General features: G+C 43.6%; 1 protein-coding gene across 2 annotated transcripts in view; it reads right to left on the reverse strand.

The window, feature by feature from the left end:
- The window catches only part of TAFA2 (TAFA chemokine like family member 2), a 286,327-nt gene that overhangs the window by 93,475 nt on the left and 180,374 nt on the right, over positions 1-12,478 (reverse strand). The gene's annotated exons all lie outside the window — the stretch shown is intronic.

A 12,478-nucleotide genomic window follows, 5' to 3' on the forward strand; every position in this document is an offset into this window, starting at 1 on the left:
AAGAAATAGCACTGATCAAAGAATATCTGAATATAAATCACTTTAAAAGAAAAGGCACCAAAGCTGGACTTCTCAGGAGAGATTAAGACCTTTCAAAAGAGCAACTAATATTCTACAATTTTTATAGTGTAGCCACTTTAGGAGGTAAAATGAAGTGGACTTGGCTCCTACATTTCTGCTTGAGTTAGAATGTAAACGGCTTGGAGAATAAATTACATTTATGTTATATATTTATTATATTCTTAAATTGTATCTTTATTGTCACAATTGATTGTTATTTGGTAGCCATCTGATTATGGCAAAGATTGCCTCATTGAAATGAATAAATCATATTTAGTATATAGTTTAGAATAATCATATAGTATGCAATCGTTTTTAGTTTTGTAAACCTAAGATAGCAAAATAGATAAGTATAGGGATGCTATACCCCTTTATCCAATTCCACAAAGAGTTAAAAAATTAAATAAAAATGCCAGCGCAAGAAAGGTCCTTTATTATTCTTAATTAACCATGAATACTTACCTTTAATGTCCCTATGCCAATATCCTCAGATAGGTCCCATGCCAATATAGTCTAGATACTTTGATTGACGATCCCTGGCACTTGATATATTTAAAGAGGAACTCCAGTGAAAATAATGTAATAAAAAAGTGCTTAATTTCTACAATAATTGTGTATAAATGCTTTAGTCAGTGTTTACTCATTGTAAAATCTTTCCTCTCACTGATTTACATTATGACATTGATCACATGTTGACATTTTTACTGCTGGCAAGTGATGTCACTGGAAGTAGATGCTGCTTGCTATTTTTTTGGCAGTTGTAAACAGCTTTTATTTCCCACAATGCAGAAAGGCTCCCACAGCGTGATGTCAGTACCTCAGTGCTGTGAGGTGCTGACATCATTTGTGGGAGGAGTTTCACCACAAAATCAGCCATACAGAGCCCCCTGATGATCCGTTTGAGAAAAGGAATAGATTTCTCGTGTAAAAGGGGTATCAACTACCGATTGGGATGAAGTTCAATTTTTGGCTATGGTTTCTCTTTAGTATAGCAAGCCCTGGCAAAGCATCTTTAAAAGTGCTGCCAGGGCTCGCCATTGGTCCTTTAACAGACCAATGGGAATCCACACATGTATGTATACGGGGACAGTGAGTTAAGCATAGGGTGAACTGACAGCTCACCCTGCTGCCGCTGAAATTCCCAGCAGTGTAAACACTATTTGAGTCGAAGAAACTTGGAGTGATCACCAGAACCCCAAATTACATATGCGTGGACTGCGGACTATAGCACTAATGCTATAGCGATGCTCAACTCAGGAACTACATGGCCTGTGCCATGTGCCAAAAGCCCTACTTCATGGGAATCCTCCCTAAAATCATCCTTTTGCACCAGTTCCCTTAAACTGATCCTAACAACATTGAACTACAATCATTCAAATGTAGTGATTAAAATATCCACCTTGTTAATTTGATTACAAGCAAGTGGTGATCAATAAAGAAATACATAACAGTTCTTTATCAAGGCCAACATCAGTATGTGTTATCAAATTTCCATGAGAAATATGCAGCTTTTGCATCATTTGAATTTCAGTTACATGGCTTGTCTGCTTGAATGTCGAACTGAATAACTTAATCTGCCTGTGGGTGTGGTCAGCTTAACAATGCCATCTTGATGATACACTTCTGAGGTAGTGGGAACCAACAACTTCCTCTGTGTTGCATGCCAGGAACTTCAAATCAGACTAATATCATGATTTGACTCATTCCAATAGTACCTAATTTCTGCAATTATTTTCTGCTGGGCACTTGAATGGTCAAAGGCAGGAAGCACTTCAATAGACCAGAGGTTCTTTCTCAATGTTCGGCAGCTTTACTGAAGGAAAAGAAGCTTTTTTTTAATCTGAGGAAAATCAGCTAGGGAATGCATGAAGAACCTGTCTGCACCATCAGTGAGAGGCTGCATGTTCTGTATAGCTGAACTCTGACAATCAACAGTTATACTGATCAGAATCTGACAGAATCTGTGACAACTGTGAGCTGCATCATCTTGATATGGTTATTTTCATAAAAATTCTTTCTTTACAATAACATTATTCCCTTTCCTGCTATTCCTACTATGATAAAAACAACAAACTTACCATGGCTGAGCTAAACAAGTACATTGTCTCCAGATCACCTGCCTTAGCTTTTATTCTTATATATTTATTGTTACATAGTTTGGAGACATGACCTTCAGCAGCGTTTAAGGCCCGGTTCACATTAGCGGTGGCCCTCCGGAATCGCCGTGCCGGAGCCGCACCGCCTGCAGAACGGACGGAACGGACGCACGGCATAGCAATTAAAGCCTATGCGTCCGTTCACATGGGTCCGTTCTGCAGAACCGGAGCCGGACCGGATCCGGGCCGGATCCGGACTCCGGCCTCCGTTCCAACATGCGCTATTTTTTCATCCGGCCCCTCCGGCAGCCGTATCCGGGGCGGAGCCGGACTGCACCATCCGGCCAATACAAACAAATGGGAACCGGAGGCCGCACAACACACTGGCTGAGAAATCCGGATGTTCTACCCCACTTCCTATGCGGATTTTTGCGGCGATATTGGCTGGGGACACATGGGCAAGCATTTTGGAGTGGAGCAGCACAGCTGGATCCGGATCCGGAGATGTTGGCAGCATGTCGCAGGTGGAGGTGAGTGCTAAACAGCAGAGGGCCTGATTCCACAGGTCCCCCTTCTGCTGACCTCCCAGACCCCAACTTTTTTTTGGTGTTTAACGTTACTTCTGCCAAACGGATCCGGATCGCATCCTGATGGACACCTGATGCAACCTGACCGGATCCGGATCGGATCCGGATCAGAACCGTACGGTTCCGATCCGGATCCGGTCCGGATCCGGTCAGGTCATCCGGTCCGTTTGGCAGACAACCGCAAGTGTGAACCGGGCCTAAGTGTTGATAGGATGGACACAATGATGGGTATTTTTTTTTCTTGGCTGCAGGAAAAAAAATCTTCATTGGGTATTAGAGTTCTGTATTTCAGTAGAAGGAACAAAAGCTTTGGAATAGGACTGATACTAATAGTTTTAAAGTACACCTATGTGTGCATTATTAACCTTGCATATACAGATCCACAACAAAGAATCCCATGGGGAGTGGAGCAATGCACAATTCTTTAATGGAAATGCCTTGTGCTTCACTGAATCCCACCCCTCTATAGAGCACAATAAACAATTGTCCCTTTAAGGATCTTAGAATCTAATGTTCCTATTATATTCTAGCTCTATTCAGTAAACAATTAATCTACCAGTGTTTGTCAAAGAGGGAGGAAATCAGAATGTGCAAGGAAAACTACACAAACATTGAAACATCATGCTGTTTGTTCCCTGACCATTAACCACTTCAGGATTCTGCGTACGCATATGTACGCCCCTGAATCCTGAAGCGGTTTCCATGGAAACGGCCGCTCGAATGAGCGGCCGTTCCATGTCAGTTCACGGAGGGTGTCTCCGTGAACACCCTGCGAGCCTCCGATCGTGGCTCGCAGGGTAAATGTAAACAGGCGGGGAAGATCTTCCCCGCTGTTTACATACATACGGCGCCGTGACGGAGATCGGCGATCCCCGGCCTCTGATTGGCCGGGGATCGCCGGCATCTGATAGGCTAAAGCCTATCCTATCCGGCGCAGGACGGCTTTCCGTCCTGCGCCGCACACAGGGGACGGGAGAGGGAGGGAAGGCGGCAGAGGGAGGACTAGCGCTGCGGAGGGGGGCTTTGAGGAGCCCCCCCCCGCTAGGCACAGCAGCGCGGCGGCGATCAGACCCCCCCAGCAGGACATCCCCCTAGTGGGGAAAAAAGGGGGGAAGTCTGATCGCCCTGCACGATTTCTGATCTGTGCTGCGGGCTGAAGAGCCCCCGCAGCACAGATCAGCCAAACCACCCGGTATCCGGAAGTGGTTAAGATTACATCCATAATAAACAGAGACTGGGTAACATTTTCAGAATTCTGAACATCTTCAACTACTCTTTCAAAAGAAGATACTGGTAATACTGTACTGTACTCTTTATAGATCTAGAGTAGGCATTCAACTCCTTAAAGTGACCCTAAAGTGAAAAAAAACTTATGAGATAATGACTTGTATGTATAGTAAGGATAATTAATGGAACATTAGTAGCAAAGAAAAGAGTCTCATATTTTTATAATATTGCATCATTCTCTAATATTTGCAGTTTAAAACTTTACTCTGCATTTTAAACTATGAAACAAAGTAGAACTGATGACCCTTTGAACTTCTCTGCAGTAAAATCTTATCTGAAGTTGTCTTTCATTGTTTGTTTGATATATAAGTGCTTAATAAAATAGCATTGCTCTCTGACTAAATTAGTCAGAGAGACCTCAGAGAAGCGCTTTTGCCTAGATAACAACTGAAGTTTCTTAACTCTTCCTGCACTGGAAACAATATGAGACTCATATCTGTGCTACTAATGTTCTGTGTCTTAGCTGTATTTCTTAGCTATTTTTTAGCCCTCTATTCAAACCCAACAATGAATACTGCAGTTATGGGACACCCTTCTGATCAAGAAAGTGAAAGGCACAAGACAGAGATGCATTTTGTCTTACTTTCTATTTGCTTTGTCATTTGAGCCATTCTAAGAAATCAGAACAAATATTTTAATTAAGTGGGATAAAATGCAGGTGCTACATTTCAAGTGCTTCATATTCACAGACAAGCTGATGCTCACTGTCTCAGACGTGCACGTCCCACTACTACGCATTCTCAAAGTACTGGATAGGTTCTCCCTTGCTTCACATTTATTATGCAACAAAAAAATGATAGCTCTTCCCATTACAATTACAAATGGAAAAAAATAGCTGCTTTCATCAGAATGTTATAATTTATTGAGAAAAATAAAGCTATCTGAACTTAGAGACAACATCCCTGCCAAATTCATTGAATGTTACTGGGTCATCTACCCAGGTTTATATAGGAAATTGAAACATTATATTTAACCACTTGAGGACCTAGGGCTTTCTACCCCTTAAGGACCGGCCACTTTTTTTCCATTCAGACCACTGCAGCTTTCACGGTTTATTGCTCGCTCATACAACCTACCACCTAAATGAATTTTGGCTCCTTTTCTTGTCACTAATAAAGCTTTGTTTTGGTGCTATTTGATTGCTCCTGCGATTTTTACTTTTTATTATATTCATCAAAAAAAACATGAATTTTGGCAAAAAAAATGATTTTTTTAACTTTCTGTGCTGACATTTTTCAAATAAAGTAAAATTTCTGTATACATGCAGCGCGAAAAATGTAGACAAACTTGTTTTGGATAAAAAAAAACCCATTCAGTGTATATTTATTGGTTTGGGTAAAAGTTATAGCGTTTACAAACTATGGTGCAAAAAGTGAATTTTTCCATTTTCAAGCATCTATGACTTTTCTGACCCCCTGTCATGTTTCATGAGGGGCTAGAATTCCAGGATAGTATAAATACCCCCCAAATGACCCCATTTTGGAAAGAAGACATCCCAAAGTATTCACTGAGAGGCATAGTGAGTTCATAGAAGATATTATTTTTTGTCACAAGTAAGCGGAAAATGACACTTTGTGACAAAAAAAAAAGTTTCCATTTCTTCTAACTTGTGACAAAAAAAATAAAATCTGCCACGGACTCACCATGCCCCTCTCTGAATACCTTGAAAGGTCTACTTTCCAAAATGGGGACATTTGTGGGGTGTGTTTACTGTCCTGACATTTTGGGAGGTGCTAAATTGTAAGCACCCCTGTAAAGCCTAAAGGTGCTCATTGGACTTTGGACCCCTTAGCGCAGTTAGGCTGCAAAAAAGTGCCACACATGTGGTATTGCCGTACTCAGAAGAAGTAGTATAATGTGTTTTGGGGTGTATTTTTAAACATACCCATGCTGGGTGGGAGAAATATCTCTGTAAATGACAATTTGTTAATTTTTTTTACACACAATTGTCCATTTACAGAGATCTTTCTCCCACTCAGCATGGGTATGTGTAAAAATACACCCCAAAACACATTGTAATACTTCTCCCGAGTACGGCGATACCACATGTGTGGCACTTTTTTGCACTCTAACTGCGCTAAAGGGCCCAAAGTCCAATGAGTACCTTTAGGATTTCACAGGTCATTTTGAGAAATTTCGTTTCAAGACTACTCCTCACGGTTTAGGGCCCATAAAATGCCAGGACAGTATAGGAACCCCACAAATGACCCCATTTTAGAAAGAAGACACCCCAAGGTATTCGGTTAGTAGTACGGTGAGTTCATAGAAGATTTTATTTTTTGTCACAAGTTAGCGGAAAATGACACTTTGTGAAAAAAACCAATAAAAATCAATTTCCGCTAACTTGTGACAAAAAATAAAATCTTCTATGAACTCACCGTACTACTAACAGAATACCTTGGGGTGTCTTCTTTCTAAAATGGAGTCATTTGTGGGGTTCCTATACTGTCCTGGCATTTTAGGGGCCCTAAACCGTGAGGAGTAGTCTTGAAACAAAATTTCTCAAAATGACCTGTGAAATCCTAAAGGTACTCATTGGACTTTGGGCCCTTTAGCGCAGTTAGAGTGCAAAAAAGTGCCACACATGTGGTATCGCCGTACTCGGGAGAAGTAGTACAATGTGTTTTGGGGTGTATTTTTACACATGCCCATGCTGGGTGGGAGAAATACCTCTGTAAATGACAATTGTTTGATTTTTTTTCACACACAATTGTCCATTTACAGAGAGATTTCTCCCACCCAGCATGGGTATGTGTAAAAATACACCCCAAAACACATTATACTACTTCTCCTGAGTACGGCGATACCACATGTGTGACACTTTTTTGCAGCCTAGGTGCGCTAAGGGGCCCAACGTCCTAATCACAGGTCATTTTGAGGCATTTGTTTTCTAGACTACTCCTCACGGTTTAGGGCCCCTAAAATGCCAGAGCAGTATAGGAACCCCACAAGTGACCCCATTTTAGAAAGAAGACACCCCAAGGTATTCCGTTAGGTGTATGGCGAGTTCATAGAAGATTTTATTTTTTGTCACAAGTTAGTGAAAAATGACACTTTGTGAAAAAAAAAATCAATTTCCGCTAACTTTTGACAAAAAATAAAATCTTCTATGAACTCGTCATACACCTAACAGAATACAGTGGGGTGTCTTTTTTCTAAAATGGGGTCCGTTTCTGGGGTTCCTATTCCGCCCTGGCATTTTACGGGCCCAAAGCCGTGAGTAGTCTGGAAACCAAATGTCTCAAAATGACTGTTCAGGGGTATAAGCATCTGCAAATTTTGATGACAGGTGGTCTATGAGGGGGCGAATTTTGTGGAACCGGTCATATGCAGGGTGGCCTTTTAGATGACAGGTTGTATTGGGCCTGATCTGATGGATAGGAGTGCTAGGGGGGGTGACAGGAGGTGATTGATGGGTGTCTCAGGGGGTGGTTAGAGGTGAAAATAGATGCAATCAATGCACTGGGGAGGTGATCGGAAGGGGGTCTGAGGGGGATCTGAGGGTTTGGCCGAGTGATCAGGAGCCCACACAGGGCAAATTAGGGCCTGATCTGATGGGTAGGTGTGCTAGGGGGTGACAGGAGGTGATTGATGGGTGTCTCAAGGTGTGATTAGAGGGGGGAATAGATGCAAGCAATGCACTGGCGAGGTGATCAGGGCTGGGGCCTGAGGGCATTCTGAGGGTGTGGGCGGGTGATTGAGTGCCCTAGGGGCAGATAGGGGTCTAATCTGATAGGTAGCAGTGACAGGGGGTGATTGATGGGTAACAGGTGGGTGTTTAGGGTAGAGAACAGATATAAACACTGCCCTTGGGAGGTGATCTGACGTCGGATCTGCGGGCGAACTATTGGTGTGGGTGGGTGATCAGATTGCCCGCAAGGGGCAGGTTAGGGGCTGATTGATAAGTGGCAGTGACAGGGGGTGATTGATGGGTGGCAGTGCCAGGGGGTGATTGATGGGTGGCAGTGACAGGGGGTGATTGATGGGTGATTGACAGGTGATTGACAGGTGATCAGTGGGTTATTACAGGGAAGAACAGATGTAACTAATGCACTGGCGAATTGATAAGGGGGGGTCTGAGGGCAATCTGAGCGTGTAGGCGGGTGATTGGGTGCCCGCAAGGGGCAAATTAGGGTCTGATCTGATGGGTAACAGTGACAGGTGGTGATAGGGGGTGATTGATGGGTAATTAGTGGGTAATTAGTGGGTGTTTAGAGGAGACAATAGATGTAAACACTGCGCTTGGGTGGTGATCTGATGTCGAATCTGCGGGCGATCTATTGGTGTGGGTGGGTGATCAGATTGCCCGCAAGCGGCAGGTTAGGGGCTGATTGATGGGTGGCAGTGACAGGGGGTGATTGATGGGTGATTGACAGGTGATCAGTGGGTTATTACAGGGAAGGACAGATGTAAATAATGCCCTGGCGAATTGATAAGGGCGGGGTCTGAGGGCAATCTGAGCGTGTAGGCGGGTGATTGGGTGCCCGCAAGGGGCAGATTAGGGTCTGATCTGATGGGTAACAGTGACAGGTGGTGATAGGGGGTGATTGATGGGTAATTAGTGGGTGTTTAGAGGAGAGAATAGATGTAAACACTGCGTTTGGGTGGTGATCTGATGTCGGATCTGCGGGCGATCTATTGGTGTGGGTGGGTGATCAGATTGCCCGCAAGGGGCAGGTTAGGGGCTGATTGATGGGTGGCAGTGACAGGGGGTGATTGATGGGTGGCAGTGACAGGGGGTGATTGATGGGTGATTGACAGGTGATTGACAGGTGATCAGTGGGTTATTACAGCCAAGAACAGATGTAAATATTGCACTGGCGAATTGATAAGGGGGGGTCTGAGGGCAATCTGAGCATGTAGGCGGGTGATTGGGTGCCCGCAAGGGGCAGATTAGGGTCTGATCTGATGGGTAACAGTGACAGGTGGTGATAGGGGGTGATTGATGGGTGATTGATGGGTAATTAGTGGGTGTTTAGAGGAGAGAATAGATGTAAACACCTGCGTTTGGGTGGTGATCTGATGTTGGATCTGCGGGCGATCTATTGGTGTGGGTGATCAGATTGCCCGCAAGGGGCAGGTTAGGGGCTGATTGATGGGTGGCAGTGACAGGGGGTGATTGACGGGTGATTGACAGGTGATTGACAGGTGATTGACAGGTGATTGAAAGGTGATCAGGGGGGATAGATGCATACAGTACACAGGGGGGGGTCTGGGGAGAATCTGAGGGGTGGGGGGTGATCAGGAGGGGGCAGTGGGCAGGGGGGGAGATAAAAAAAATAGCGTTGACAGATAGTGACAGGAAGTGATTGATGGGTGATTAGGGGGGTGATTGGGTGCAAACAGGGGTCTGGGGGGTGGGCAGGGGGGGGTCTGAGGGGTGCTGTGGGCGATCTGGGGCGGGGGGGGAATCAGTGTGCTTGGTGCAGACTAGGGTGGCTGCAGCCTGCCCTGGTGGTCCCTCGGACACTGGGACCACCAGGGCAGGAGGCAGCCTGTATAATACACTTTGTAAACATTACAAAGTGTATTATACACTTTGTATGCGGCGATCGCGGGGTTAACATCCCGCCGGCGCTTCCGTATAGCGACGCGATCGCTCCGCTCATGCCCTTAAATGGACCGCCGCCTCTGTGGGTGAGCCGGTCCTTAAGGGCTCCACTTCCCGGCCGCCCCTGTGCGTTAGGCGGTCGGGAAGTGGTTAAGTAGAAGAATAAATTCAGTCAGAATGATCGTCCAATCTATGACAATACTGTATCATTGTAGGTCTTTTAATGTTTCCCATTAATACCTTACAACTCCAAGCATTCCAAAAGGTCAACAGGTGTATTCAGTAATGATGTACAGAAGAAGAAAGATGTGGGTGTCTTGGGTATCCCAAATTTTCCTCCATAATTATGAATTATCCTTAACTTGCACAATTAACTGTGGGAGGCTTACACACTGAAACCATCAATGAAACTGGAAGCCTATTTACTGACTACGTTATAGAAAACATCCTCTGAATTAAGAACTCCACAAATTTAGAGTCACCAGTCAAGGCCATTTACACCACACTCTCCAAATAAAAAAATTCCTTCCTATCAGTAGTGGATTAGGCATGGCATTGAACTTGCAACGCCCTGCTAACTGAAAACATCTGCTAAGCTGTTACACAGAGCCCATATAGACCCAGCTCACTAATCAATATATGACAAGATCAATAAGGAAACGTGGACATGGAGGGTGAAATGCAACTGGAAATATTTGGTGTATTTGGTGGGAATGTCCCATAATGCACCAATTCTGATACCTGAAATAAGACGATGCGATCCAGTTTAAGCTTCTATGAGCTATTCTTAAGGTTCCTGTCTGCTATCTGAGTATACATTGTTGCTAATTTTTATCAGAAGAATTTAATGTAGGGACAGATGGTGAGGGAGATCAGAAATATGTGAATACCAACCAGCATCAGGGGAGAGTACATTTGAAATCGGCGTCGGTAGACTTGGGCGCAGGATACAGCAGTATATGGCTGATCCTGCTTTTTGCACAAGTCCGGGCCGTTTTAATTACTATTCCCCCTCCAGGCCACCATGGATAGTGGGGGAATGAAATAATTCGGCTTCCAGCGATTGCTGGAAGCTGAATTATTGTGTTTTTTTAAGCAACTTCGGCTCCGTCTTCTGACGGAGCCGACGTTACTCACTGAGCGCCTCTATAGACTGATTGCCATTATAGTCTATGGCGGCACTGGCTGCGCCCAAATCTAGCAGCGCTGAAAAGCACTGCTCCGTCAGGGGACCATAACAACATGGGTTACCGTGGCAATGCACTTGGAGCTAAGGGTTAATGGCTGGTGCTCCCCCTGCGCTTGGCAACTTTACAGGAGTTTAGTGCATAAGGCCCAAACTCCCAGATTTTCAGGTGTTTGGAACCTATGGCTTGATTACCCCTGGAGTAACATCTAAGCAGAAGCTTGAATGAGCTCTGACTGGAGCAGCTTGCTATCTACATCCCACTATCTTACCTCACCTGAATATAAGAAATAGGTCTTCTTTGTTAGTGTAGGCCAAGGTTGTTCATGCCTTCTTACCTATCGTATATTACTAACTCATATTACCCATGTTTCTAATGACAATTTCTGTTGGTGGAAGGGGATTGGGTGAAAGGAAAAAGAAATCTTTATATGTGATCCTTAAGATTGAGATTACAATGCACAAATAATATTCCTTACCATTATACCTACCTGACCTGTGAATGCATTGAACCCTAGAATGACCAGGTTTGAGTATTCTCCGACTTAAACCCTTGGTTACAATGATATACATTTGTGTTTCTGCTTACAGTGTCCCAATGAAAAAGACTATCGGAAATTGTCTCTGTAATCTTCTCACTGCAGTACATGAGAACAAATGTAATAATATTACTTGTTTGCTACTGCTAAAGACAAGATGGAAATCCTCTATTAAAGAGACTCTGTAACAAATTTTTCAGCCTTAGTTCTTCTATCCTTTAAGTTCCTATGCCTGTTCTAATGTGCTCTGGCTTACTGCAGCCTTTCCTAATTGCACTGTCTCTGTAATAAATCTTATCTCCTTTCCTCTGTCGTGTCTGTCGGGCTAAGGCTTGAATGTGTGGAATGTGCAGGGCTGCTTGTGATTGGATAGAAGCGATACACACCCTCTGCAGGCCCCCTGCAGACTCTGTATGACTCACACACTCTGCTTATGTGAGCCTATCACAAGCTGGTTAGTTTGTTTGTAAACACTGCCTAAAACTGTTAATTACAAGCCAGGACTGCAGCAGAGAGTAACAGAAACAGCACAGAGGGGCACAGGAGAAAATAAGGAATAGAATGGTATGCTTTTTAGTGTAAGAATATTAGAGTACAGATTCTCTTTAAGATGCCTTTATTAACAAACTCCATGTCCAATGCATATATGTTCACAGAAGCCATTTCAATGTGTGTATACAAGAAGAATGTGTTGCCATTAATACGTTTTTCACTAAAACTGTCAGTTGGTCCCGTTACCTTTGATAAACTATGAATCCAAAAGTTTGATATTAGGAAGAGAACATCTAATGTTGTTCTAAATCTTGCAAAGAACTATTCTGACAATTATCATTGTCTGTTCTCTAAACTTACGCAAACCTGTGTGAAGCTACATTATGAATGCAACAATCTGAAAGCAGTGAGCTGAAAACACAATAATGTAAAATATGTAAATGATTGAGGAAAATGCATTTCTTCCCAATTGATGTGGATGCTTTAAAATGGATTTTATTTATTGTGTAAATTACTGTCACCATAGTTGTATGATTATATAATGAAGTATTGTAACACAGCATGGGGTTTCCAACAATGCCCTTGAAAACAAATGCATTCAAACACCTCCTTCCACGTCAGTGAGTATAATTTGCCTTAAGTACACAAGACAGAAAGGTCCCTAATCTGCAGTTTATTTA

This window comes from Hyperolius riggenbachi, chromosome 3 (assembly GCF_040937935.1).
Source record: "Hyperolius riggenbachi isolate aHypRig1 chromosome 3, aHypRig1.pri, whole genome shotgun sequence".
Classification (NCBI taxonomy): Eukaryota; Metazoa; Chordata; class Amphibia; order Anura; family Hyperoliidae; genus Hyperolius; species Hyperolius riggenbachi.